Source organism: Pinus tabuliformis, chromosome X (genome assembly GCF_031772625.1).
Source record: "Pinus tabuliformis cultivar Carrire ecotype Pingquan chromosome X, CPIR1, whole genome shotgun sequence".
NCBI lineage: Eukaryota > Viridiplantae > Streptophyta > Pinopsida > Pinales > Pinaceae > Pinus > Pinus tabuliformis.
The window spans coordinates 1,057,897,549-1,057,923,299 of record NC_142308.1 but is presented as its reverse complement, the minus strand read 5'-3'; the positions used below and the strand labels follow the sequence as shown (position 1 = coordinate 1,057,923,299).

At 42.8% G+C, this 25,751-nt stretch overlaps 1 protein-coding gene across 1 annotated transcript in view; it reads right to left on the bottom strand.

The window, feature by feature from the left end:
• LOC149143462 (synaptotagmin-5-like) overlaps nucleotides 1–25,751 on the bottom strand; it is a 276,493-nt gene that overhangs the window by 127,606 nt on the left and 123,136 nt on the right. The gene's annotated exons all lie outside the window — the stretch shown is intronic.

Sequence of the window (25,751 nt, the reverse complement as noted above, 5' to 3'; positions counted from 1 at the left end):
CCCTTACATGGCCATCACCCTGGTTCCTATAGGCCCTATATGAGCCTCCTCTATCATTTAGGAACCCGTGATTGTCCCAACCCCTGGAGAGTGATGAACTTCCCCACTTTAAAGGGGCTATCCACTGTTATACTTTACACATCATGCTCTCATTCCTTTGAGCCCCGAGTAGTTAACAAAAGAAAAATCATAACAAGAAAAAGGCATATGAAAAAGGGTGGAAATATCAAGGTCGGGGTAACTCATGTATCACGATTTCTCCCTCCTACACATCATTTACCCAAGTATGGGCTTCCCTTTCATTAGCTACCCTTGCACCAAGGCATGTGACCCAAGCTTTCCCCTTGATTCCCTACTCCGTTCCATCACTTTATCACATGCCACCACCATTTGGAAGATGTACAATGGACATATCACCCCCTTTAGAAGCAAAAACCACCTAATAGGGTGCTTGGTTAACCCCCCCTTTGAGCATGGAGACATTTTCACATGCCAAAGCCCAATATGGAAGGGCATGACATTATGAAGTGCCCACCTGTTTTCCATGGTTTGTAAACTCTTTTACTTGATTTCTTTAATGACTTGGTCAACTGGAGAGCAAGGGGTCGCACTGGATCTTATGAAGGATTACAGATGGTCTCCATTTTGGGTTTGGTCTCCCTATACGGGGTCCTAACCCTCAAGAGGGCTACATTGGCACATGTAGGGTGTGTGAAGAGATCCATGGGCCTCCACAGCAGTAGATAGCATTCCATGGATCCCCAGAATCATTCAAAGATTGCTTGTGGTTCACCTATTGGACAAGGAAGATACACCTGGTTCACCATGCACAACCGGCTCCACAGTTACACCATGCACTTGGTAGATGATCCAAGATCTATATGATAATGTGGTATCACCTAGACCATCATCCTAGCCCTTGCAAATGGTCTATAGGAACCTTCGATTTGTTTGGAGACCCATAAGGACACTTGTGTGCCCCCGCATCCATTTGGAAGCACCACAGGTTTATTACTTGGAGAACAAGGGGCCAACCCCTTGTCAACTACTTTTGGGAGTCCTATTTCACATTATGGCACCTATGGACTTCATTAGGCCTCCTCTAAGACCCAACGACACATGTTATTGATCATTTAACCCTCTTGAGAGGCTTACTCCTTTGTTATTGAGCTAGTTTGGTGGGCTTGTCACCAAAGGTACTTGTTATTTTTCACATTATTTTATTCTACGGGCTAAATTAGGCCAAAAAAAGCTAAATCAAATTCATTAGACATTGTATAAATAGATGAGGAGTTGATTCATTCTCTCATCATCACTTGGATGGATCTTCTCTCTTGTGAGATTTTCATTATTCTTTTTGGAGGACGAAATTGGATGGATGGATGAATTTTGATGTTTGGATCTCTTCATTTTACATGTAAGTGCTCTTTTATGTTATTTTGTCATTCTTTTCTATGTCACATAAATGATGCTAGGATTTTTGCTATACTAGGCCGAAATTTGTTGCTTTTCTTATGTGAAAGAGTGGGAATTTGTCTTTTATTAGCGTTGCATCGTGTCATGGGCCATGTTTGAATAAGTGAATGTTCCTAGAGATATTTCGTTGAAATTTTATCTTGATAAGTCATCACATATTGCATGTTGAAGTATAAAGACCTTGAAGCAATTATCCCATGCCCTAATTGCCATGCAAAATTGTTCTAGAGGCCTCCTTGATGAAGTGAAACCATCCCAAACATTGGAATCATCTTGACTCCATTTCTCCAAAAGGATTAGGCACTGGTCCTCCATAGGTGATCACCCTAAAACATATTTTTCTCACCTTTCTCTCTTTCTTTCTAGGTCTAGCCTACATAGGTCACCTAAGGCATCAATTATCTCACAATCTAGCCATACAAACATTTCAATTTTTGGTGCACAACTGCGTTGTAGTTTTCTCTAGAGGCCCTCCAAATTTGAAGCAAACAAGAAATTGCAAGCCGTAGCTTGAGGATTGTTTCCTACCCTAGGTCTCCCTTAGCTAGTGACCTCATTTGGATCATTGCATTCTATTCCAAAAACATTTATCCATTGATCCTCCTCTTCCACAATTAGGTCAAGCCCCTCCTTGAGTGACCAATCCCTCTTACTTGACCTAATTTTGGGTCCACTTTGTCCCCTGTGGTCCCACAACTTTTTGAAGATAATCTCACAAACACCATTTGGAAACCAAGTCTTCCCAAGGACTAGGTCCCTCCTTTACAAAGACCTTTTGCAAAACCTAGCCCCTAAGACCCTCTTTTCCCTTCTTAGAGAACCTTTCATCTTGCCTCTTGGGAAAACAAGTCATATATTGAGCCTCTCTTGTGAATAGGCCTTTTCAAGAGTCACTCTTTTCCCTTTATTGACCCATTTATCTAGGTGATTCCCTTCATACTGTGTTTCCTCCAATCGGTGAAAGTCCGTAAAGAGTAGGGATATTTAGGTGAGGTGACAGTGGGCTATTGCTCCATTGTTTCCCTTGACCTAACAGTTGCCCCTCAAGGATCCCATTCTAGGACCCCTACTAGTTTGAGCTATAATATTTTTGGTGTCGTTGTCGGGGACACGAAACGTGTGTTTTGTTCCCTATACGACATATTGACATATCATTATTGGTGACTCCATTGGAAGAACAAAGCCCTAGTTCTTCATTAAACTTTAAGGTCGATGCTTGTAGGGTGAAGCAAGCATTTTTTTAGGAATCTTTAAATTCACCCTGGCGACTCCTACATAATTTACATGTATATCTCAAATAGGTTGTCTTTCTTTGATGATTTTCGTGCTTTGGATATCGCTAGTGTTCCTGGCCACCCTAATCATGTCACAGAAAGGATGGTACGTGGGGTGCCCATGTTTTAGGGTAATCCACTCTCCGCAATTGACTATGTAGAGAGATTTAATGCACATGCTTCAAAAGAGAAAGTGGCTCACCAGGATGTCCTTATGTTGTTGTTCATGGGGTCTCTTGGTGGTCATAACTCATGGTTGCATGATCATGAACCTAAGAGCATCTCATCTATTGAGGAGTTCGTTGATGGATTTCTTAGACACTTTCAAGTATACCCTGCATTAAGCATCCAAGAGGAAGCCTTCATCGAGCATCATCAAGACATTGAGAATCTAAGTAACGAACAGGAAGACGAGTCATCGTTGGGTCCGCACAATGAAAAAGATGATTCTAACAACATGTGTGTAGGAAAGAATGAGTCTATGGAAAGTGAAGTTGAGACTAACCTTACCTTTCTCAAGGATAGTACTCCTAATGATTCTCCTTTTGAGAACCTTGAGGAAGGTGATCCCATTGGCCCCTTGGAAAATGACATTGGAAATTATTTCCATATTGAAAAGGAGAAATGGGAAATTGTTGGTCCACAATTTGACGGTGCTCCCATGTATGACACCGACAAGGAGGATGAGGTCGAGAGTGGTCCTCCCTTTCTCCTGGGCATTGTTTATGATGACATATCCATCGATACTCTTGGGAAGGAGAATTACCATTTTCCCTTGCATAAAAGAGAGCAATTGGAGATGATTGGTACTTCTTTTTGGGAAGACCCTATCTTCGATACCAACAATGGTAGGATTGATAAGGCCCTTGCTCTTACCTACCTTCCTTATGATTCCGGGAGTATATTCAAATCACTTGAGCCTCTAGAGTTGGATTTTCAAGAAAAGGATCTTGTTGAGACTTCACCTTCCCCTTTGCCCTTTTCTATTGTTCGACATCTTGAGTCTTCATCAAGTGATTCCCTCACCCCTTATCATATGATCTCAAGTGACCATGAGCCCTTCCCCCTTCCAAGTATAGTGTCAAGGAAGAGCCCCTCATTGATTATACTTTACCTCCTTGGACACACCCTCAGGGTTTTGATCACTCCATGACCTCCCCTCTCCAATGTGACCATCACCTTGGGCAACCTATTTGTTGCACTACTTATTTCCACTACTTATTTCCCTCACCCTTTGTTCCCCTCTCATCACAACCTTGGGGCAACTACAAAGAATAATATTATGAGTGATGATTATGATAAGAAGTTCTCAAGGATAATCATTCATTCCACCATTGTGTACTTAGAGGGAAGGATCTGCATTTCTAAATTGACTCGTGTTGCTTCTCTTAGGGATTCCTTTTACCTCACATGGAAACCATATTTTCCCACGTCCCGCCCGCAGCATCCTCCATGTGTTTGGGCTTGCATCCGCTTTGGGTTTTTCTGCATGAATCATATAGGTAGACATATGTATATTGATTTGATGATATGTTGGTTGCATTGTCTTTATGATTACACTTAATATTAGCTTCATCGTATGCACGAGTAGGATGCATTGCATGTTCATTTTATCATTAGAAATAACATCATATGATATTTCTCATGGCATATTAGATGCATTTAGATTAAATTTGCATTTATTTACTTTCTTGTTGATCTTATGGCCTAACATTAAGCATGGGTGATCATAAGACACCATAGCTTGTGAAAATTCAATTGCCCGAATCACCACTGCAGCGACTAATTAAGTTCCTTCTATTTGTTAATTATTGAACAAATTATTTACTATTTCCTACAGTAAACACCGAAACTAATACATTGCAGTCTTCACCAATTAAATTATAAGTGGAAACAAGAAATTAAGCAAGAAAGAAATACACAACACATTACACCGTTATTTTAGGACAAATGTCCCTGGAAAAACCCAATGTGGGGAAATCGGCTCAACAACTGAGGGTTTTATTATTAAGCAACAGTAATTCTGAGTACAATTCGTTGGATGCCCAACTAGCTATCCGATATAGAGAGAAACTGGGCAAAACAAATAGTGAGATGATCTCACCCCGTCACTGGAAGAAACGACTCTGATCTCGTTGAAAATGAGCCTCTGCGCCCCTTTTGTGTCAACCTCTGCGCAGAACTGCGTCAACCCCACGTAGTCTCTGTGTCACCTCTATTGGGACTACACTGCAGCTCCTTCTAATCCTCTTCTGGCCTAAAACTTCAGCTCTCATCCTCTCGGTCTCACACCCCGACTCCCGGCTTTTGAAACTCGATTTCCTCAGTAAGACTTCAATCTCCCTCTCAGGCTCTGCATTGCCACAGCGTAGCTCTACATGGCCCAGCGTCAGACTCTCTGGACGTTGTTCTGCCCTCTCTACCTTGTACTCTCCGACCCAGGAAAAACTTCCCTCCAGGTACTATCCCTGCCCCCTCACTGCAAAATATCATTTCGAATTCCTCTTCTGGCAACTGTTGTGCTTCAAAAATTCGATCATCTGATCTCCACTCGATGTGTCTTCCAAATGCCTATCAACCCTCCTCTTATAATCCTTCTGTTGAGAACAAACGGCCCAGATTAGATCCTAATCAATGGCTTATATCATTTTGGCTCAATCATCATCTTCTTCTAGAAGTTTCACCCACAGTTAGGTTAATACCCTTTAATTATTTTAATTTCCTAAGTTTAGACTTAGACCTCCATTAAAAATAATTAATTATTTTAATAAAATTGTCTCTGAGTGGAATTTCCCAAAAATATTTATGGGTATTGTGGAATACATGTGTCCAAGCCTCTCTACAAATTTTTAGGCTTAGAGCACATCCGATGCTACCATAAATCAACACTCCCTCTTAGTGAGGAATGTGCTCTAGTAATGCAACATGCTCAAGCATCACTCTGATTATGTGATCTCCCTCTGTGTTGTTGATGTCGGACACCATTGTTCATCAACTACTGCACAAATGATGCATCTGTACTACTGCTGACACTGCCACTTCCAACACTGCATTTGTACTGCAACCCTCATAAGTTCTACATCTGTGTTGCTGCTGGCACTGCCACTGCCACTACCAAAACTGCATCTGCACTGCAACCTTCTCCAACTGTTGTTGCTACTGCATCAACAATGGAAAAGCATCCAAAATTACTAAACAAGTGTTCAACATGATGCATCTATTGCTGGAGTTTTGACTGCTGCTAGTTTTTGCGTTGACCCTCTGAAGCCTCTCCGTCGCTGCTAACTCTGCTCTGTGCCAACTGCACTGCTACCAACTCTGCTCTGCGCTATTCAATCTCTGGCGCTCCTAGCCACTACAACTGTCACTCTGGCACTCCTCTGTGCTAACTGACACTGGTCCATCCTATTACTTTTGATCTGGGCTCCCGTAGCAAGGTATTGATCCAAGAGGTGGATTCCTCAAGGATCCTGCCCAACTGCAGTTATTTTGAACTACAGTTTTATATCACCCCACCTCTAGTCGATCATGGCAAACTCCTCCTCCTTGATCTGTGCGGATGAAGCCTTCGGATCATGCTTCTCATCTTTGTCCTTCTTCTTGAGAGGACACTATGCAGCATAGTGACCAAGTTCGCCACACCGAAAGCACTTGATCTTCGAAATATATTTCTTCTTCTTCCGCTGCTCCTGTTGCCCCCTAGATGCGATGGTTTCATTTTCATCCTCCCACTTCGGATTCGTCCCACTGCTGCTGTTGCTACTGTCAAGTTTTCACTTGACTAAGTCTCTCCTCATCTCTTCCTGCTGAAGAGCAACCCACATCCCTTCCCAATCTAGCAATCTTTCTCTGCCCAGGATGCTTTGGAAAAACACTTGTCATTCTTCTGAGACTGAATTTAGAGCCAACCTTACCATCTCTATAGGTTTAGGTGTTGACCCGATAGCTGCCAAATCGTCTCGGGTTTCTTGAAGCTTTGCAAGGAACGGATCAATACGTTCTCCCTTTTCCATCTGCGTGGATCTCATCTTCTGCTCCAACTACATCTTCCGCTACTCGGAAGATCCCTGATATAGCGTGGACAAGGCATCCCACATTTCCTTAGCAATCCCTTTGCCTAAGATGTGACATACTACATGATCCTTTACTCCGTCGAGGATCATCTGCTTGGCCTTTGCCATCTCTCCCTTGTACTTTTTGAGCGGATCTGGATCCGCTGGCTTAGCTACCACACTATCGACGTAGATCTTAAAAAAATGTTCGTCCAGAAGGCATGACATCCTCACCTTCCAGATCACATAGTTGGATGCACTATCCAACCGATCCTCATCTCGTAACCCACTGGCTGCCATCTCTACCAATGAAAGTGTCGAACTGCTTCCTCTCTCCTCTGTGCAGCACTGGGCTGGTCTACGCACTCCCTGCTGGAGTTAGTAGATCTTCTCTTCTCTGCTGCTGCTCAGCAATAGAGAAATCGAATTCCCTAGCTAGGAATTCTCTAAGGAAAAAATTCCCTCAACATTGTCTCCCTTCTTCCTTCTGACGATTTTCTGCCCCAGCAACTGCTGCAAAAAACTATGTCACACTAGAAAACTGCCTCTTCGCTAAAGTTGTTGCGCTACTCCCTCTGACACTAGCAAACTTCAATTTGGAAGTCTTGCCTCTCTGTCGACTCACTCAGAGAGAGACCTTCCTCGAAAATCTTTGCCCTCCTAGCCTGGACTGCGCAATCCCTCTAGGGATTTGATTTGTTGTGTACGCAACACTTTGACCCTCCTCCTCTTTAGCGCTGGGCTCTTCCGGCTTTACTCTCTTGTTTCAGTGCACCTCTAATACTATAATATTCCTAATTAGCCATGGCTAATTGGAATATTCGATTTTGCTCAATTTTGCCTTCTATAGTTATTTATAAATAAAAAGGTGAGGAAAGGGGGACATAACTCACTTTTTGAATAAAGTCACTCCCTAGTAGCACAACGTTGTAACTTAAAAGGGGAGCCAAGGGGGCCCACGTAGACACTTGGAGGGACTGCGCAGAAGGAGAAGAAGCACGTGGCAAGAGAGAGGCTACATTGGAGGAAATGGGCCTTAGGGTTTTGAGAAAGGCCAAGGCTATAAAGGAGAGAAGAGCCTCCTCATTTTGGCATTCAATTATGTTGCATTTGAGGTAGTCACTTCGACTTAAAGCACGCTGGCTGTTTAGCCTGTCTGCAGCACTGTTTAGTGCATTGAGTGTCTCCGTTTGGAGATCTCACCCTTAGCCCGGGGGATTTCGAGTGCTTGCTCGAGCAAGGTAGTTCATCGATATTTTGCAAGAGGAGTGATCTCTGGAGTTGAGGAGGAACTAAGCATTTTGATGACTGCGCAATCTTGAGGGGAGGACGCAGTCTCTTTTGGTAGGAGCTCCGGATTGGGTTTTTGTGGAGGATTTGAGCTTGGAGATTGAGCAAGGGATCAACCCTTGCATATTGGAGGATTTTGGCAGAGTTTCGGGTAGAGTTTTGGAAGATTCTCTTCAGGAACAGCACAGAGCCTTAGGGATAGCATAGATCCTCAAGGGGGTGATTTTCAGGGGTCAGCTATTTTAGAAAAGCTTACTGGGCTTTTCTGGGTTTATTGAGTAGAGGTTGATTCCAGAGTTTCGGCATTTTCTCAGGAGGGGAACAGCCCTAAATCCTCACTTGATTCCAGCAATAGCAGCAGCACAACAGTTCTCCAGCAGCTTGGACGCAGTTCAAAGAGAGGCCATTTCCTTACCATTCTTAGTGTATTTCTTCACTTGCCTTGTGCAAGTCGAGGTGCTATCTTTCCGATCACCTCTTGTACTCTTTCCATTACTCAGTATAATAAAATGGCTTAGCACTTCTCTCTACATTTCTCGAGTATCTTCTTATATTCCATGTATACATTATTGTATGTTGCACTACTATTATTTTTTTCTCTTTGAGCTTCCCGGCTACTATACCACTTGTGTGTTTTTCTCCTATACTCTTAGACAGAGTCTGGAAAGGGCCAAGTAGCCTCCAGGTCTCGTCCTCTTTTCAGAGGCGACATATCTGGTAAATGCTCTCTCAGTCCATCTCTGGTTGGAGTTTGCTTGTGTTAGAGGGATATCCCTAATAAGGGATATTACAGTGGTATCAGAGCATAGATCTGGCTTAGCCTGTGGAGCTAGCAGTCTATGACAGTGAGGGAGAAGCCCTACATCTGTTACAGAGGTAGGAAATACAGAGATATTGAGCATAGGTTGGAGAACACCTATGGAGAGGGAGACTGTGTTCGGGTGGTGGACACAAAACAGGAGGAGCCTGTGGTGAACACAGAACAGGAGGAGCCTGTGGTGGACGCAGAGCAGGAGGATCCGATGGCAGATGAGGACAGGAAGAGATTTGCGGACATGCTCCTCAAATCAGTGCAGGATCTGTCGAGGCAGATCGAGGTGATGGGGCAGAGATTCACGGCGGTGGAGGCTAGACAGCGTGAGAACCCACGGGTTTTCCAGGTTGGTGAGGGATTGGGTACATCCCACCATTTTCCAGAGCAGGGTGCCACTCAGCGTGATTCTACTCAGCAGATGACCTCACATGCCCCTACACACTCTACCATGCCCACTTTCCTAAGAGCAGACAAGGGGGTCGGAGCCCAGCAGGAGGCAGATCCCGGTCATATGGGCGATTATTTTGCAGAGTACCAGGCCAATGGGCAGGAGTTCAGTGATGCTCTCTCATTCAGAGACTTTGTTCAGCTCCAGCGGGATAGTAGACCTTGCAACCATCACAGACGATACCAGCATTATCATGATGGAGACACCCACCGCACAGCTAGTAGATTCCACTTGCCTACGTTTGATGGCTCATCAAACAGTTCGGCAAAGTCTTGGGTGGAGAAGCTAGACATCTATTTCCAGCTTAACCAGATGTCGGAGACAGAGGTCATCAAGGTGGCGACATTACATTTGGATGGTGAGGCCCAAGACTAGTGGTTCCATGGGATGGTTACACTCGGACACTCCATAGTGACGACATATGCCGAGTTCACCAGGAGTTTGATTGAGAGGTTTGACTGGGGGGGATCCGAAACAACACTTTGTTGAGCTGACGAGGCTCAAACAGACCGAGAACCCAGAGACCTACATTGCAGACTTCTTGAGGGTTTCAATGATGGTGCCAAATCTATCCACGGCACGGAGGATCTACATGTTTGTTGAGGGGTTAGCAAAGCCACTTCGAGGTCTAGTCAAATCCACTAGACCAGCCACACTCCAGGATGCTATTAGCAGGACCCGGGACTTACAGGATGCCTTACATAGGACCCAGACAACTTACCCCCAGAGACAGGTTTTCTGACCTAAGGGGAAGGATGTGAGGATTTCGCCTCACAAGGGGAATCCAGGACAAGCATAGATTGATGATGATGCCAGGAGGGAGCTGAAAAAGAAGCGGTTGTGCTTTACATGTCAGGTGCCGTGGGCATCGGGACATAGATGTGCTGCTGGAAAAGCATATTTTATTGAGGTCTTCTCTGAGAGCAGCGGGGAAGAGGATGAGGAGGATGACGTGGGGGCAGGAGATAGTCATGCCGTGCAGGATCCTTTGCCACCTCCACCACCAGCAGCAAGTGGTGCAGCTTTTGCACCTACTGGAGGGGCCCTTGCAGCATTGCGAGGAGTTCCCAAGTATTTGATGCTGCGTGTACAGGGGACAGTACGTGGCCAATGAGTATCAGTTTTGGTTGACAGTGGGGCAACCCACAACTTCATCGATGCACAGATGGTTGAGCGGAGAGGTATACAGACAGAGAGCTTCAATGGGTTTTCAGTTTTGGTCCCAGGAGATCAGACCATGGTGTGTGCTCGTTATGTCCCAAAGTTATCAATGACGATGGGCACCTACACATTGACTGACCACATTTTCGTGGTCAATATTTCAGACACCAACATGATACTGGGTGTTCAGTGGCTTATCACTCTAGGGAAGGTCACGATAGATTGAAAGGCCCTAGAGATGGAGTGGGATGATGAGAAGACAGGGAGGCATGAGAAGATACGGGGACAGCACACATATCTGCCTCAAATTGTTTCGGCTCATCGAATGGAGGCAGTGTTCCGGAAGGGAGACGTAGAGTGGGTAGTGGAGCTATGTGCATCAGAGACAGGGACTACAGGGCAGTCGTTGCACCCAGAGATACAGTCTATCCTTGACCAGTATGCCACAGTGTTTGGGGAGATTTTGCCGCGACAGCCACCAGATCGGGGGTTTGAGCACACCATTGAGCTTGAGCAGGGCATACAGGCAGTGATTACTACCCCCTATAGGCATCCCAAGGCCTATCGGGATGAGATTGAGCAGGCCATTCAGGAGTTGCTGGCTCTTGCGCACATTCGGCCGAGCGCGAGTCCTTTTGCTTCTTCCATGGTGTTGGTGAAGAAGAAGGACGACACATTGAGGATGTGCATTAACTACAGGGCCCTGAACAAGAAGACCCTGAAGAACAGGTAACCCATACCTAGGATCGATGAGTTGATGGATGAGTTGAGAGGAGCACGGTTCTTCTCAAAGATTGATTTGAGATCTGGGTACCATCAAATTCGTGTGAGGGAGCAGGACATTCCCAAGACCGCCTTCAGGTGTCACTATGGGCACTTTGAGTTTTTGGTGATGCCCTTCGGGCTAACCAACACCTCAGCTACATTCCAGTCCTGCATGAGTCACATCTTCCGCAGTCACTTAAGGAAGTTTGTGTTGGTGTTCTTTGATGATATTCTCATTTACAACAGGACTTGGGAGGAGCATCTCCAGCACATTGAGACAGTGTTGCACATCTTGGAGGAGCAGCAGTTCTATGCCAAGCTCTCCAAGTGTGAGTTTGGGTTGACGGAGATGTTGTACTTGGGACACATCATAGGGGTGGACGGAGTGAGAGTCCACGAGGAGAAGATCAGGGCCATCAGAGATTGGCTAGAGCCGAGGAACGTGACAGAACTTCGGGGATTCATTGGCATTTGTACTTACTACCGGAAGTTCGTCAAGAGTTTCTCACAGCTTGCTGCACCCCTGACAGATCTGACGAGGAAGGGGGCATTCAGTTGGTCGAATACAGCGCAGCGAGCCTTTGACAGGCTCAAGGAGGTTATGAGCAGCTGCCCAGTGCTTGTATTGCTAGATTTTTCGCAGCGATTTGTTTTGGAGTGTGAAGTGTCGGGAGAGGGGATCGATGCAGTGTTGATGCAGGGAGGTCACCCTATAGCCTTTGAGAGCCGGAAGCTCCTTCCGCATGAGAGGTTGTATTCTATATACGACAAGGAGATGCTGGCCATTATGCATGCATTGGCCAAATTCCGGCAGTATTTAGTGGGTAACAGGTTCAGGGTGAGGACTAATCACAATAGCCTCAGGTTCTTTTTGGAGCAGAAACAGCTACAGGAGAGGCAGCAGAAGTGGATCAGTAAGATCCAAGCGTATGACTTTCACATTGAGTATGTCAAGGGTAAGAGCAATGTGGTAGTAGATGCCCTTTCACGTAGACCAGCCACGTTGTCTCTTATGAGCTTGGACACAAACTGGAGGGCTCGACTCTTAGTGGAGTACTCCAAGGACAGATTTGCATGTGAGGTTCTGGATGGGCAGGTGGCGGATGACAAGTACAGGGTAACTGACGAGATCATCTACTATAGTGACCGGATCTTCTTGACTGAAGGATCTCAGCGCAAGAAGAAGATACTTCAGGCATCACATGATTCACCATTGGCTGGTCATCAGGGGTTTACCAAAACCTACAGGGGCATTAGAGAGAGGTTCTCATGGAAGGGCCTCAAGGAGGACGTACTCCAGCATATCCGGGAGTGTGATATTTGCGAGAGGAACAAGGGGGAGATGAGCCATCCTGCAGGATTATTGCAGCCTCTTCCCATTCCGGAGGGGAAATGGAAGAGTATTTCGATGGACTTCATCACAGGGTTGCCCATGGTGCATGGCAAGGATTGTATCTTTGTCGTCGTTGATCCACTGACAAAGTACGCACATTTTTTCACCATCCCACACACTACACAACAGCGCAAGTGGCTGAGTTGTTCTTCAGAGAGGTCTTCAGGCTACATGGTCTTCCTAAGACCATCATCAGTGACAGGGATAGCCGTTTCAAGGGCGGGTTTTGGCAGGAGCTTTTCCGGTTGGTGGGAAGGGAATTGACACTGAGTACTAGTTATCACCCACAGACAGACGGGCAAACAAAGATAGTTAACAAGTGGCTGGAGGGCTACTTGCATAACTATGTCAGCGGGTAGCAGTGAGCATGGCTGAAGTGGCTGCATCTAGGGGAGTACTGCTACAACACCACACATCACATGTACATTGGTATGTCACCATTCTATGCTTTGTATGGATATATCCTTTATCTTTTGCTGACGTGATGTTTGGTGCTAGCAAGGCTCCGAGAGCCAAAATTTGGATCCAAGACAGTCAAGATATTCTCTGAACTCTCAAGGATAATATGGATACAACGCAGAACCAGCAGAAGCTGTATGCTGACAGGGGTCGGGTGGAGAGACAGTTTGAGGTAGGGGACTTGGTCTACCTATGATTACAACCATACTGACAGTCGTCACTGAAGCAGAAGGGAGCTGAGAAGCTCAAGCCCTGCTTTTATGGGCCATATAGAGTGATACGCAGGATTGGACAGGTTGGGTATGAGTTGGAGCTGCCCCAAGGCAGCAAGATTCATAACGTTTTTCATGTATCATGCTTGAAGAAGGCATTGGGGCAGCAAGTGACAGTGACAGATGAGGTACCACCCACGGATGATGAGGGGCATTTGGTGTTGCAGCCAGAGGCTATTATTGATATCAGGGAGAGGCAGCTACAGAGCAGGACGGTCTGGGAATTCTTGGTGAGGTGGAAGAATTTACCAGATGAGGATGCCACGTGGGAGAGAGAAAATTTTGCAGCATCCATCACTTCAGTTGCTTGAGGACAAGCAACATTTTGTCGGGGGAGACTGTAATATTCCTAATTAGCCATGGCTAATTGGAATATTCGATTTTGCTCAATTTTGTCTTCTATAGTTATTTATAAATAAAAAGGTGAGGAAAGGGGGACATAACTCACTTTTTTAATAAAGTCACTCCCTAGTAGCACAACGTTGTAACTTAAAAGGGGAGCCAAGGGGGCCAAAGGACCACGTACAAAAGGGGGCCCACATAGACACTTGGAGGGACTACACAGATGGAGAAGGAGCACGTGGAAAGAGAGAGGCTACGTTGGAAGACGTTGGAAGAGGTGGGCCTTAAGGTTTTGAGAAAGGCCAACGCTATAAAGGAGAGAGGAGCCTCTTCATTTTCGCATTCGATTATGTTGCATTTGAGCTAGTCACTTCGACTTAAAGCACGCTGGCTGTTTAGCCTGTCTGCAGCATTGTTTAGTGCGAGTGTCTCCGTTCGGAGATCTCACCCTTAGCCCCAGGGGACTTCGAGTGCCTGCTCGGGCAAGGTAGTTTCATTAGTATTTTTCAGGAGGAGTGATCTATGGAGTTGAGGAGGAACTGAGCATTTTGATGACTGCGCAGTCTTGAGGGGAGGACACAGTCTCTTTTGGTAGGAGCTCCGGATTGGGTTTTTGTGGAGGATTTGAGCTTGGAGATTGAGCTTGGGATCAGCCCTTGCATATTGGAGGATTTTGGCAGAGTTTTGGGTAGAGTTTTGGAAGATTCTCTTCAAGAGCAGCGCAGAGCCTTGAGGGATAGCATAGATCCTCAAGGGGGTAATTTTCGGGGGTCAACTATTTTAGAAAAGCTTTCTGGGCTTTTCTGGGTTTATTGAGTAGAGGCTGATTCCCGAGTTTCGGCATTTTCTGAAGAGGGGAACAGCTCCAAATCCTCACTTGATTCCAGTAGTAGCAGCAGCAACGCAGTTCAGAGAGAGGCCATTTCCTTACCATTCTGAGTGTATTTCTTCACTTGCCTTGTGCAAGTCGAGGTGCTATCTTTCTGATCACCTCTTGTGCTCTTTCCATTACTTAGTATAATAAAATGGCTTAGCATTTCTCTCTGCATTTCTCGAGTATCTGCATATATTCCATGTATACATTATTGTATGTTGCACTACTATTATTTTAATCTCTTTGAGCTTCCCAGCTACTATACCACTTGTGTGTTTTTCTCCTATACTCTTAGACAGAGTCTGGAAAGGGCCAGGTAGCCTCCAGATCTCATCCTCTTTTCAAAGGTGACATATCTGGTAAATGCCCTCTCAGTCCATCTCTGGTTGGAGTTTGCTTGTGTTAGAGGGATATCCCTAATAAGGGATATTACGGATACCATGTGAAAATTTGATTACCTGAATCACCACTGCAACAACTAATTAAGTTCCTTCTATTTGTTAATTACTAAACAAATTATTTATTGTTTCCTATAGTAAACACCAAAACTAATACACTATAGTCTTCACCAATTAAATTATAAGCGGAAACAAGAAACTGAGCAAGAAGGAAATACACAACATATTACACCATTATTTTTGGACAAATGTCCCCGGAAAAACCCAACGTAGGAAAACCAATGCAACATCTGAGGGTTTATTATTGAGCAGTGGTAATTCTGAGGACAACTCGTTGGATGCCCAACTAGCTATCAAATATAGAGAGAAACTGGGCAAAACAAATAGTGAGATGATCTCACCCTGTCACTAGAAGAACTGGCTCTGATCTCGCTAGAAATGAGCCTCTGCGTCAGCCTCTACGTAGAATTGTGTCAACCCCACGCAGTCTCTATGTCACCTCTATTGGCACTGTGTTGCCCCGCCTTCTGATCTTCTGTTGGCCTGAAACTTCAGCTCTCAGCCTCCCGATCTCACACCTGGGCTCCCGGCTTTTGAAACTCAATTTCCTCAGCAGGAATTCGATCTCCCTCTCAGGCTCTACGCTACCACAGCGTAGCTCTGCTGGCCCAACGTCAGCCTCTCTGGACGTCATTCTACCCTCTCTACCTTGTACTCTCCGGCCCAGGAAAAGCTTCCCTTCGGATACTATCCCTACTCCTCACTACAAAAGATCACTTCGAATTCCTCTTCCGACAACTGATGTGCTTCAAAAATTCGATCTTCTGATCTCCACTCATTGTGTCTTCCAAATGCCCATCAAGCCTCCTCTTATAATCCTTCTATTGAGAACCAGCGGCCCAGATTAGATCCTAATCAATGGATCAGATCAATTTGGCTTGATCCTTATCTTCTTCTAGATGTTTCACCCACAATTAGATTAATACCCTTTAATTATTTTAATTTCCTAAGTTTAGACTTAAGGCCTCCATTAAAAATAATTAATTATTTTAATAAAATTGTCTCTGGGTGGAATTTCCCAAAATGATTTCTGGGTATTATGGAATACATGTGTCCAAGCCACCCTGAAATTTTGAGGCTTAGAGCACATCTGATGCTACCATAAATCAACATTTCTCGTGTGGTTACTCTTTGATATGTGCACGTAACAAGTCTACGGTAACCAAGAGATTGTTGGTGTTCTCATAACCTCTCATTCAAGTAACTTCGCCCACTTGTCTGAGAGCTCATGTCCCAGTTGGAGCCAGATGTTACCCACCATTTTGTGGGTGATATCCCTAGGAGAAAAATTTCTCCATGATGGTACTCAATAGGCAGCAAGCAACCACCATCTAGCTCAGTGTGCCATTTCTCTGCCACCTAAGCCAGCCATGTGGCCACTAACCCATCTGTCATGATCATATGTTTGAAGATGGGCCTCCAAACCTAAAGGTATGCCTTATCATTTGGTGATTGAGTATTTTAGTTTACTTACCATGGAAACTCTTGGGCATGGATTAATGTGAGGATTTGGCAAAAAGAGTGGACTAGGTCTATGTTCTTGTCCCCTAGGTCTCTTTTGGATGTTAACCTTCAACCCTAGTCCTGTGGGATCTATTTTACTGTGCTTTAGGCTTTAGGAATGGTACTACATGGGTAACCCCGATTTTGGTTGCGTGGTCTCACTCCCCGATCCACATATATCACCCCCCTTCCACTCATTATAATCCCATTCATCACTCCTCCCACCTAGAGGTCCACATTCCTCCATTGGGTCCACAAATGGCCAGCCACCCCCTCCTCTTTGCCCACACCATGGGTCAAGCCTGAAACAATGCCCGAAGGTTGATGCAAAAAAAAAAAAAAAATGCATAATTGGCCACATTCAACAGTAAATTGTACCACAAAATGCAAAAGATGGTCAGGACAAACACATTTAGCACATGGGAAAAAGAGAATACATGAGCACTACCCCCTTCCATGGCCATCACCCTGGTTCCTACAAGCCCTATACGAGCCTCCTCTATCATCCAGGAACCCATGATTGTCCCAACCCCTGGTGGGCGATGAACTGCCCCACCTTAAAGGGGGTATCCACTGTTATACTTTACACATCATGTTGTTATTCCTTTGAGCCCCAAGCAGTTAACCAAAGAAAAATCATAAAAGGCAAAAGGCATATGAAGAAGGGTGGAAAAATCAAGGCAGGGGTAACTCATGTACCACAATTTCTCCCTCTTGCACATCATTTACCCAAGTATGGCCTTCCCTTTCATTAGCTACCCTTGCACCATGGCATGTGACCCAAGTTTTCCCCTTCATCCCCTACTTCGTTCCATCACTTTATCACATGCAACCACCATTTGAAGGATGTACTATGGACATACCACCCCCTTTAGAAGCAGAAACCACCAAATAGGGTGCTTGGTTAACCCCCTCTTTGAGCTTGGAGAAATTTGCACATGCCAAAGCCCACTATGGAAGGGCATGCCATTATGAATTGCCCACCTGCTTTCCATGGTTTGTAAACTCTTTTACTTCACTTCCTTAATGACTTGGTGTACTGGAGGGCAACGGGACACATTGGATCTTATGTAAGATTACAGATGGTCTCCATTTTGGGTTTGGTCTCCCTATACGAGGTCCTAACCCTCCAAAGGGCTACATTGGCACATGTAGGGTGTCTGTAGAGATCCATGGGCCTCCACAACAACAGATAGCATTCCATGGATCCCTAGTCATTCAGAGATTGCTCGTGGTTCACCTATTGGACAAGGAAGATGCACCTGGTTCACCATGCCCAGCCGGCTCCACAGTTACACCATACACTTGGCAGATGATCCAAGATCTATATGATGATGTGGTATCACCTATACCATCATCCTAGCCCTTCCAGATGGTCTACAGGAACCTTCGATTTGTTTGGAGACCCATGAGAACACTTGTGTGCCCACCATCCATTTGAAAGCACCATAGGTTTATTACTTGGAGAAAAAGGGACCAACCTCTTGTCCACTACTTTTAAGGGTCCTATTTAACATTATGGCACCCATGGACTTCATTAGGCCTCCTCTAAGGCCCAACGACACATGTTATTGATCATTTGACCCTCTTGAGAGGCTTACTCCTTTGTTATTGAGCTAGTTTGGTGGGCTTGTCACCAAAGGTACTTGTTATTTTGCACATTATTTTATTCTAAGGGCTAAATTAGGCCAAAATAAGATAAATCAAATGCATTAGGCATTGCATAAATAGATGATGAGTTGATTCATTCTCTCATCATCACTTGAATGGATCATTCTCTCTTGTGAGATTTTCGCTATTCTTTTTGGAGGAAGAAATTGGATGGATGGTTGAATTTTGATGTTTGGATCTCTTCGTTTTTGCCTTAGAGCTTCTATATTGGCATATGATGATGATTGGATATATTTTTTCTCACATGTAAGTGCTATTTTAATGCTATTTTGTCATTTTTTTCTATGTCACATAAATGATGGTGGGATTTTCGCTATACTAGGCTGAAATTTGTTGCTTTTCTTGTGTGAAAGAGTGGGAATTTGTCTTTATTAGTGTTGCATCATCTCATGGGTCATGTTTGAATAAGTGAATGTTCTTAGAGACATTTCATTGAAATTTTATCTTGATAAGTCATCACATATTGCACGTTGAAGTATAAAGACCTTGAAGCAATTATCCCATGCCCTAATTGCCATGTGAAATTGTTATAGATGCCTCCTTGATGAAGTGAAACCATCCCAGACATTGGAAAAAGCTTGACTCCATTTCTCCCAAAGGATTAGGCATTGGTGCTCCATAGTTGATCACCCTAAAACATATTTTTCTCACCTTCCTCTCTTTCTTTCTAGGTCTAGCCTACATAGGTCACCTAGGGAATCAATTATCTCACAATATAGCCATCCAAGCACTTCGACTTTTGGTCCAAAACTGTGTTGTAGTTTTCTCTAGAGGCCCTCCAAATTTGAAGCAAATCTGATGGTGGGATCTCGAGATATTGCAAACCCTAGCTTGAGGACCATTTCCTACCCTAGGTTTCCCTTAGCTAGTGACCTCATTTGGATCATTGCATTATATTCCAAGAAGATTTATCTGTTGATCCTCTTCTCTTCCATAATTAGGTCATGCCCCTCCTTGAGTGACCAATCCCTCTTGACCTAATTTTCAGTCCACTTGGTCCCGTGTGGTCCTGCAACTTTTCGAAGATAATCTCACAAAGATCATTTGGAAACCAAGTCTTCCCAAGGACTGGGTCCCTCCTTTGCAAAACCTAGCCCCTAAGACCCTCTTGGCCTTTCTTAGAGAGCCTTTCATCTTGCCTCTTGGGAAACCAAGCTATCTATTGATCCTCTCTTGTGAATAGGCCTTTCCAGGATGGCAGGAATCACTCTTTTCACTTTATTGACCCATTTATTTAGGTGATTCCCTTCATACCGGGTCTCCTACCATCGGTGAAGGTCCACAAAGAGTAGGGAGCTTTCGCTGAGGTGACAATCAAATATTGCTCCATTGTTTCCCTTGACCTAGCAATTGCCCCTCTAGGATCCCCTTATAGGACCCATGCTCATTTTAGTGGTAACAAGGCCTAGCCATTGTCATCCATCCTTATCTCTTGACTTATGACAAATTTCTTTCCATTTTTTATTTTGCAAACAAACCAATTTCATAGGTTTCCTAGTGTTAGAAAATCAGTTTGGCAAAAAGATTTCCTTTAACTTGATAATTACTTGTGATTACATAGTGATCTTTATTAACTTATTTTATGTCTTATTTTATATTCTTGTCATCAAGAAACTATCAAAACAACATATGAATATCAACACAACAAGGACACGGGATGTAGGCTCTCAGCCAGGGCTAAAACCCCTCTTCTAAGGGAAAACCCAAAAATTCTCCTCTTCCTTAGAACCAAATCAAACGAGATAATCTAGATTTTTTACTAGACCAAAAGACCTCCTCCAACCCACCAAGTCAGCCCCCCAAGATGATTAGCCAATCCAAAAGTCAACTCAAGTCAAACTGCTTCAACTCTGCAACAACCTTAGATTTCGGCCATCCTACAACAAAAAATCAGCCCTACTGCAGAATTGCAACTTCATCCCTCCTGCAGCAACTCGAAAACTCACACCTATGGTAGAAAAAGAGAGAATTTTGGCTTCCTTTTGCTTGACAAGTGTCTCCTTCTTCACTAGGGTTTGTCCTTATTTTCTAGGTATTTCACACTTCTTTGTTCCTCTTGCAATTACAGATCAAACTTACTTGGATGGACGATCAAATGAGGTCAAATAGCTACTTATAAATAGTGGTTCTGTGTGGTCGAATTCCTCTAATGAGGCCGACTTGACTGGAGGGTAGGGCAACTTGGTGGAGGAGGCATAAATGACACTCTAGACACAAAAATAAATTTCTTTCTTGACATACAAAGCTTAAGAAGGGTCTATTACATAATGACAAGGACAATGATAAATGACACAAAACCTAGAAGCCTTCAATGTGTTGATTTGTGGTAGCATCGGATGTGCTCTAGCCATGAAAATTGGTGGAGAGGCTAAAGCACATGAGATCTCCAAGACCCAGAAATGGTTTGGGAAAATTCCACCCGGTTAGAGAGATATTAAAATAATTAATATTTTTAATGAAGTTTCTAAGTCTAAACTTAGGAAAATTAAAATATTAATGGGTATTAATATAAAACTGGATGAGAATGTTCTAAATGACATGGATCAAGCCAAATCTAATCTTAGCCGTTGATTAGAGACTTAATCTCAGCCATTGAAGACTCAACAGGAAAAGTATAAGAGGAGGCTTGAAGGTCAGTTGGAGATACACCAAGATTGATTAGTCAGTTCGATTTTCTGGGGCAGGGTTTGCTGAGAAAATTCGAACAAGTGATATGAGTTGCGGCGAGGGGCAGTGAGTACATAGCAGAGAGGCAGAGATAGTGCCAGAGGGCTAGGGCAGTGACTGAGGAGGCTACGCAGAGGCAGCAGGAGCCACATAGAGACAGCTAGAGACTGTGCAAAGGTTGAGGGGCCTGTGTGGGTGACGCAGAAGGCCATAGTGCTGACACAGAGAGGAAGAAGGCTAACGCAGAGGGTTCCAGAGCTACGCAGAGGCTAGCAGGGCTGACGCAGAGCCTTGGAGAAGCGCCGGAAGGATTTTCATGGGGCTGACTAGTATTGAGAAGCTGAATATCTGCTTCTAAGAAGAGGTATTACTGCCGTGTAAAAATCTCTGTTGGGTGAGCTAGTTTGGCACCCTAGTTGTACTCAAGAAATCTGCATAATAATAAAATCCTCAGAACTGTTGCACCAGTTTTGCCGCATTGGGTTTTTCTAGGGACGATTGTCCAAAAATAACGGTGTCCCTTGTGTGTTTGTCTAGTATTTCAATTGTTGATCTGTATATGAGTTAAGGCTGCATTTGTGTTTATTTTTAGTATTTATATGAATAAATAACTTGTTGAGGAATAAACAAGTAGGTGAAATAAACCAGATAATGCAGTAGGAATTTCTGATGTGTCAGACTTAGAAATTTCAACGCAATGGAGGATTTTGACCTAGAAACAAAAATAAACAAAGCATGAAACCCATGCTTATAAATAATTTTCTTTCATAATAAATTTTCTTTTTCTTTTCTTTTGACAAATATAATACATCATGACTCAAATACAATTATGAAGACCGATACTAGATACATTCTTCAACACTCTCTCTTAACTAGGGAGGTATTCATAATTGTTTAATCAATACAAGATTGATCTCAATTTGAAATGTTCTTAAGAAGAGAACAACAACATACACAATGCTTATAATACCTTAACTGCAAGGTATCTAACACATCAAAGATCCAAGTGTCACGACGCAATTGTCATACACTAATGCAAGGATCTAAGACACTATCAGGTACTAAGGTGTTATCCAGGTATCTACCACTATAGGTACCATCAGGCTTCAACCTTAACACCAACCCTCAGGGATCTAGGTATCATATCCAAGGTTGAAGCTCCACAAGACCAATGATATCCTCCTTTACTAGGATCTAGACATCATCAACGGTCGACCAAGATGTCCTCCCAAGTACCATCATCTAGGCAATTTTATGGTACTTCATCTCTCCCTCTCAATCCAAGCCTGCTTGTTAAATATTCAAAACTTCCAAGGGAGAGATCAACTACCTGTTCAACTATTAGAACATCTAGTAGCTTCACAAAAAAAAAATTAACCAATTTCAAATTTCAATATATATGGTTCTGTATGCTAGCACGAAACTTCAGGATCTTCAATTATTCTGATGTTGCTTATTCAAGTATGTTATGATGGAAGCTTCCTTTTTCAACTTCTTCAGCTACACCAAACTCAGCCTCAACACTTTCCAAAACATCAAATTCTTGTTCATGACTTCATCAATCACGAATAACCATCTTGGAGTGCTTTGGCCATTCTCTAATCTTTATTCGTTCTTCAAGGTATTCACTATAGTTGTCATAGTATGCCCTCCCTCTTAACTAGAGAGATACATACATTTTTTATCCAAAATTCTTCTTTAATAGGGGGAAAATCCATCACATAGGTTCTTTGTTTTCACATAATCATATCATCAGAGAACTTCAACCTTCGGATCATTATTCCTTCTCACTTCACAACAAGGTCATTTATTAATTAATAATGCTATAAAAATTCTTGCAACTTTCTCCTTCCATTATTCTCAACATCATTATCAAATATGAGGTAGGTAAGCATCTTCAACATATTGAATATTATATACCTACAAAACTTCAACAACAAGTACAACCAAGGACACATATAGAGCATGAAGTCAACTTTATCAATACAAGGTTAGCATATTATCACAATTAGAGTATCTAATGTTATCAAAACTAAGAAATCATACCAGACCAAGTTAGTTTTATAATCGACAAAGGTTACACCTTTAATACCCTAGACTTTCACAATCATTTTGTGAGGGATTTTGTCACAAACCCTACATTTCATCATCAAGACTAAACAATTAAATCAAGTTAGGACTTTCAACATAGCGAAAACATTTTACATCTAGGGTTTCAGTAGCATGCCCTAGAATCTCATATCAATTTCTACTAGGATTTTTCAAACATTAAAACTTAGGTATTCAACAATTTTTTACTAAGCTAGGGTTTCAATCGTACAAAAGCACATACACCTAGGGTTTCATTCCTAGGATCTTACATTAACTATTACATGGATTTTGTCATAAACCCTAAATCATCGACCCTAAAAATCATTAGTAGGATTTTATCATATATTTCAAACCCTAAGAAGACTAGGGTTTCATAGTGAACCCTAAAAGTTATGGCTTCACCATAGTAAACAAAAGATAGATAGAGTGCTAAGGGTTGATCTTAAAGATTAATCACCCTAACAAGCAATAATCTTTATGATTCAAACCTTAGACATGAGATAGTTAGTAATAAAAAACAAATTTTAAAATGAACATACCTTATAGTTCTTATATGAAGAAGACTAGCTACAAATCATGTTGTCTTAAACATACCTTAAGTTGCTTCTTTTACAAACCTTGTAGGGTTTCCTTATTGAAGGACTCGCTCTGCAACAACATGTCTTTTCTTCTTTTGAATCTATCCATAATTCTTATTGCAAGCTCCCTCCTGATTTTTAAAGTATACCTGCAAAGTTTCCTTCCAAGGAAAACACAAGAGAGAGGAATATAAACAAGCACAAATGAAATTCAAACAAATAGAGGGAATCAATAATGAAAAGAAGTAAAGAATAGGATACTTATCTTTTGTGAAAAAGGTGAGGAAGGTCCCTCTTGATCTTTACATTAACCTAGTCTTTGAGAGGGATTCCTTTTACACCAAAACAACTGAAAAACATATTAAATCTATAAAACCTAGAAATCAAATATAAAGGAAAGAACTACAAACAATAGCTTAGACTATAAGTGGAGGATATATATAAGACTTAGTAGAATACTAATTTGACTTCGGGGTCCTCAATTTTAGACTTCTTTTAAAGATTTTCATCAGTTGCGACATTAGCTTGATCCCTTTCTCCTTTCTTGTTTTTAGGATTATCAGGACATTGACTTTTGAAGTGTCCCATCTTATGACAATTATAACATTCTATTTTGGCTAGATCAATCTTCTTCTTTGGCTCTTTGAACTTCTTAATCCTCCTTTCTTCTTGTCATGAGTAGAGTACGCATTTGAGTTATTTTCTTCATTTTCTTGTTTCCCTTTTGTCATGGATAAACGAGCATCTTCTTGTATAAAGCAGACCACATCTCTTCGAAGGATGGAGAGTTCTTCCAACTACTAATTCTAGCTGCAAATGCATTCCAAGATTTTGGAAGTCCTAGAAGGGCAACAATTACAAGTTCTTTCTCTGGGACTATCTCATCTATTGCTTGAAGTTCATCCTTTATACAAGCAATTCTTACAAAATAGGAAGACACTGTATCATCCTTTGTAATCTTAATTGTTCTAGGCCCATTCTTTAAGCTTGCCACCTATCCAATATTCTTGATTGTAAACAATTTTGAGAGAGCATCATACATCTTTATTGAAGATCCTAGAGTGGATATGTAGGGAATCAAATTGTCTTCGACTCCATCCACAATTAAGTTCATGGCGAGGATATTTGTGTCCTTGTATTTTTCCTTTCCAACATCACCTACAAATTCCAATACCTTATTCTTTGCAAGGATGAGGTCCATCCTTGTTTTCTATGCCCTATAGTTAAAGGCTCCTTGAAGCTTGTTCTCAGATTTCATTAATGAAGCCATAGGTGCACTTACTTTCTAACCTTCTTCTTTTTATAACCTTCTTGACAACTTCTTTCCTTGATATGATGAGAGCTCGCTACCTTTATACCTTCCTCTTAACCTTAGCTTTGATACCATGTTAGAAAATCAGAAAGGCAGAAAGATTTCCTTTAACTTGATAATTAATTGTGATTATTTAGTGATCTTTATAAGCTTCTTTTATGTCTTCTTTTATATTCTTGTCATCAAGCAACTATAAAAAAAAAATATGAAGATCAACACAACAGGGACACAGGATGTAGGTTCTCAGCCAAGGCTAAAACCCCTCTTCTAGGGGAAAACCCAAAAATTCTCTTTTCTTCCTTAGAAGGAAATCAAATGAGATAATCAAGACCTTTGACCAGACCAAAAGACCTCCTCTCGCCCACCAAATCAGCCTCCCAAGATGAGTAGCCAAACCAAAAGTCAACTCAAGTCAAACTGCTTCAACTCTGCAACAACCTTAGATTTTGGCCCTCCTACAACAAAAAATTCAGCCCTACTGCAAACCTACAACTTCGGCCCTTCAGCAGCACCCCAAAAACACACATGTGGCAGAAAATGAGAGAATTTTGGCTTCCTTTTGCTTGACAAGTGTCTCCTTCTTCGCTAGGGTTTCTCCTTATTTTCTATGTATTTCACACTTCTTTCTTCCTCTTGCAATTGCAGATCAAACTTGCTTGAATGGATGATCAAATGAGGTAGAGTAGCTGCTAATTTATAGTGGTTCTGCGTGTTCGAAATCCTCTAATGAGGCTGACTTGACTGGAGGGCAGGCTGACTTCGTGGAGGAGGCATAAATGACACTTCAAACTCAAAAATAAGTTTATTTCTTGACATACAAAGCCCAAGAAGGGACTATTACATAATGACAA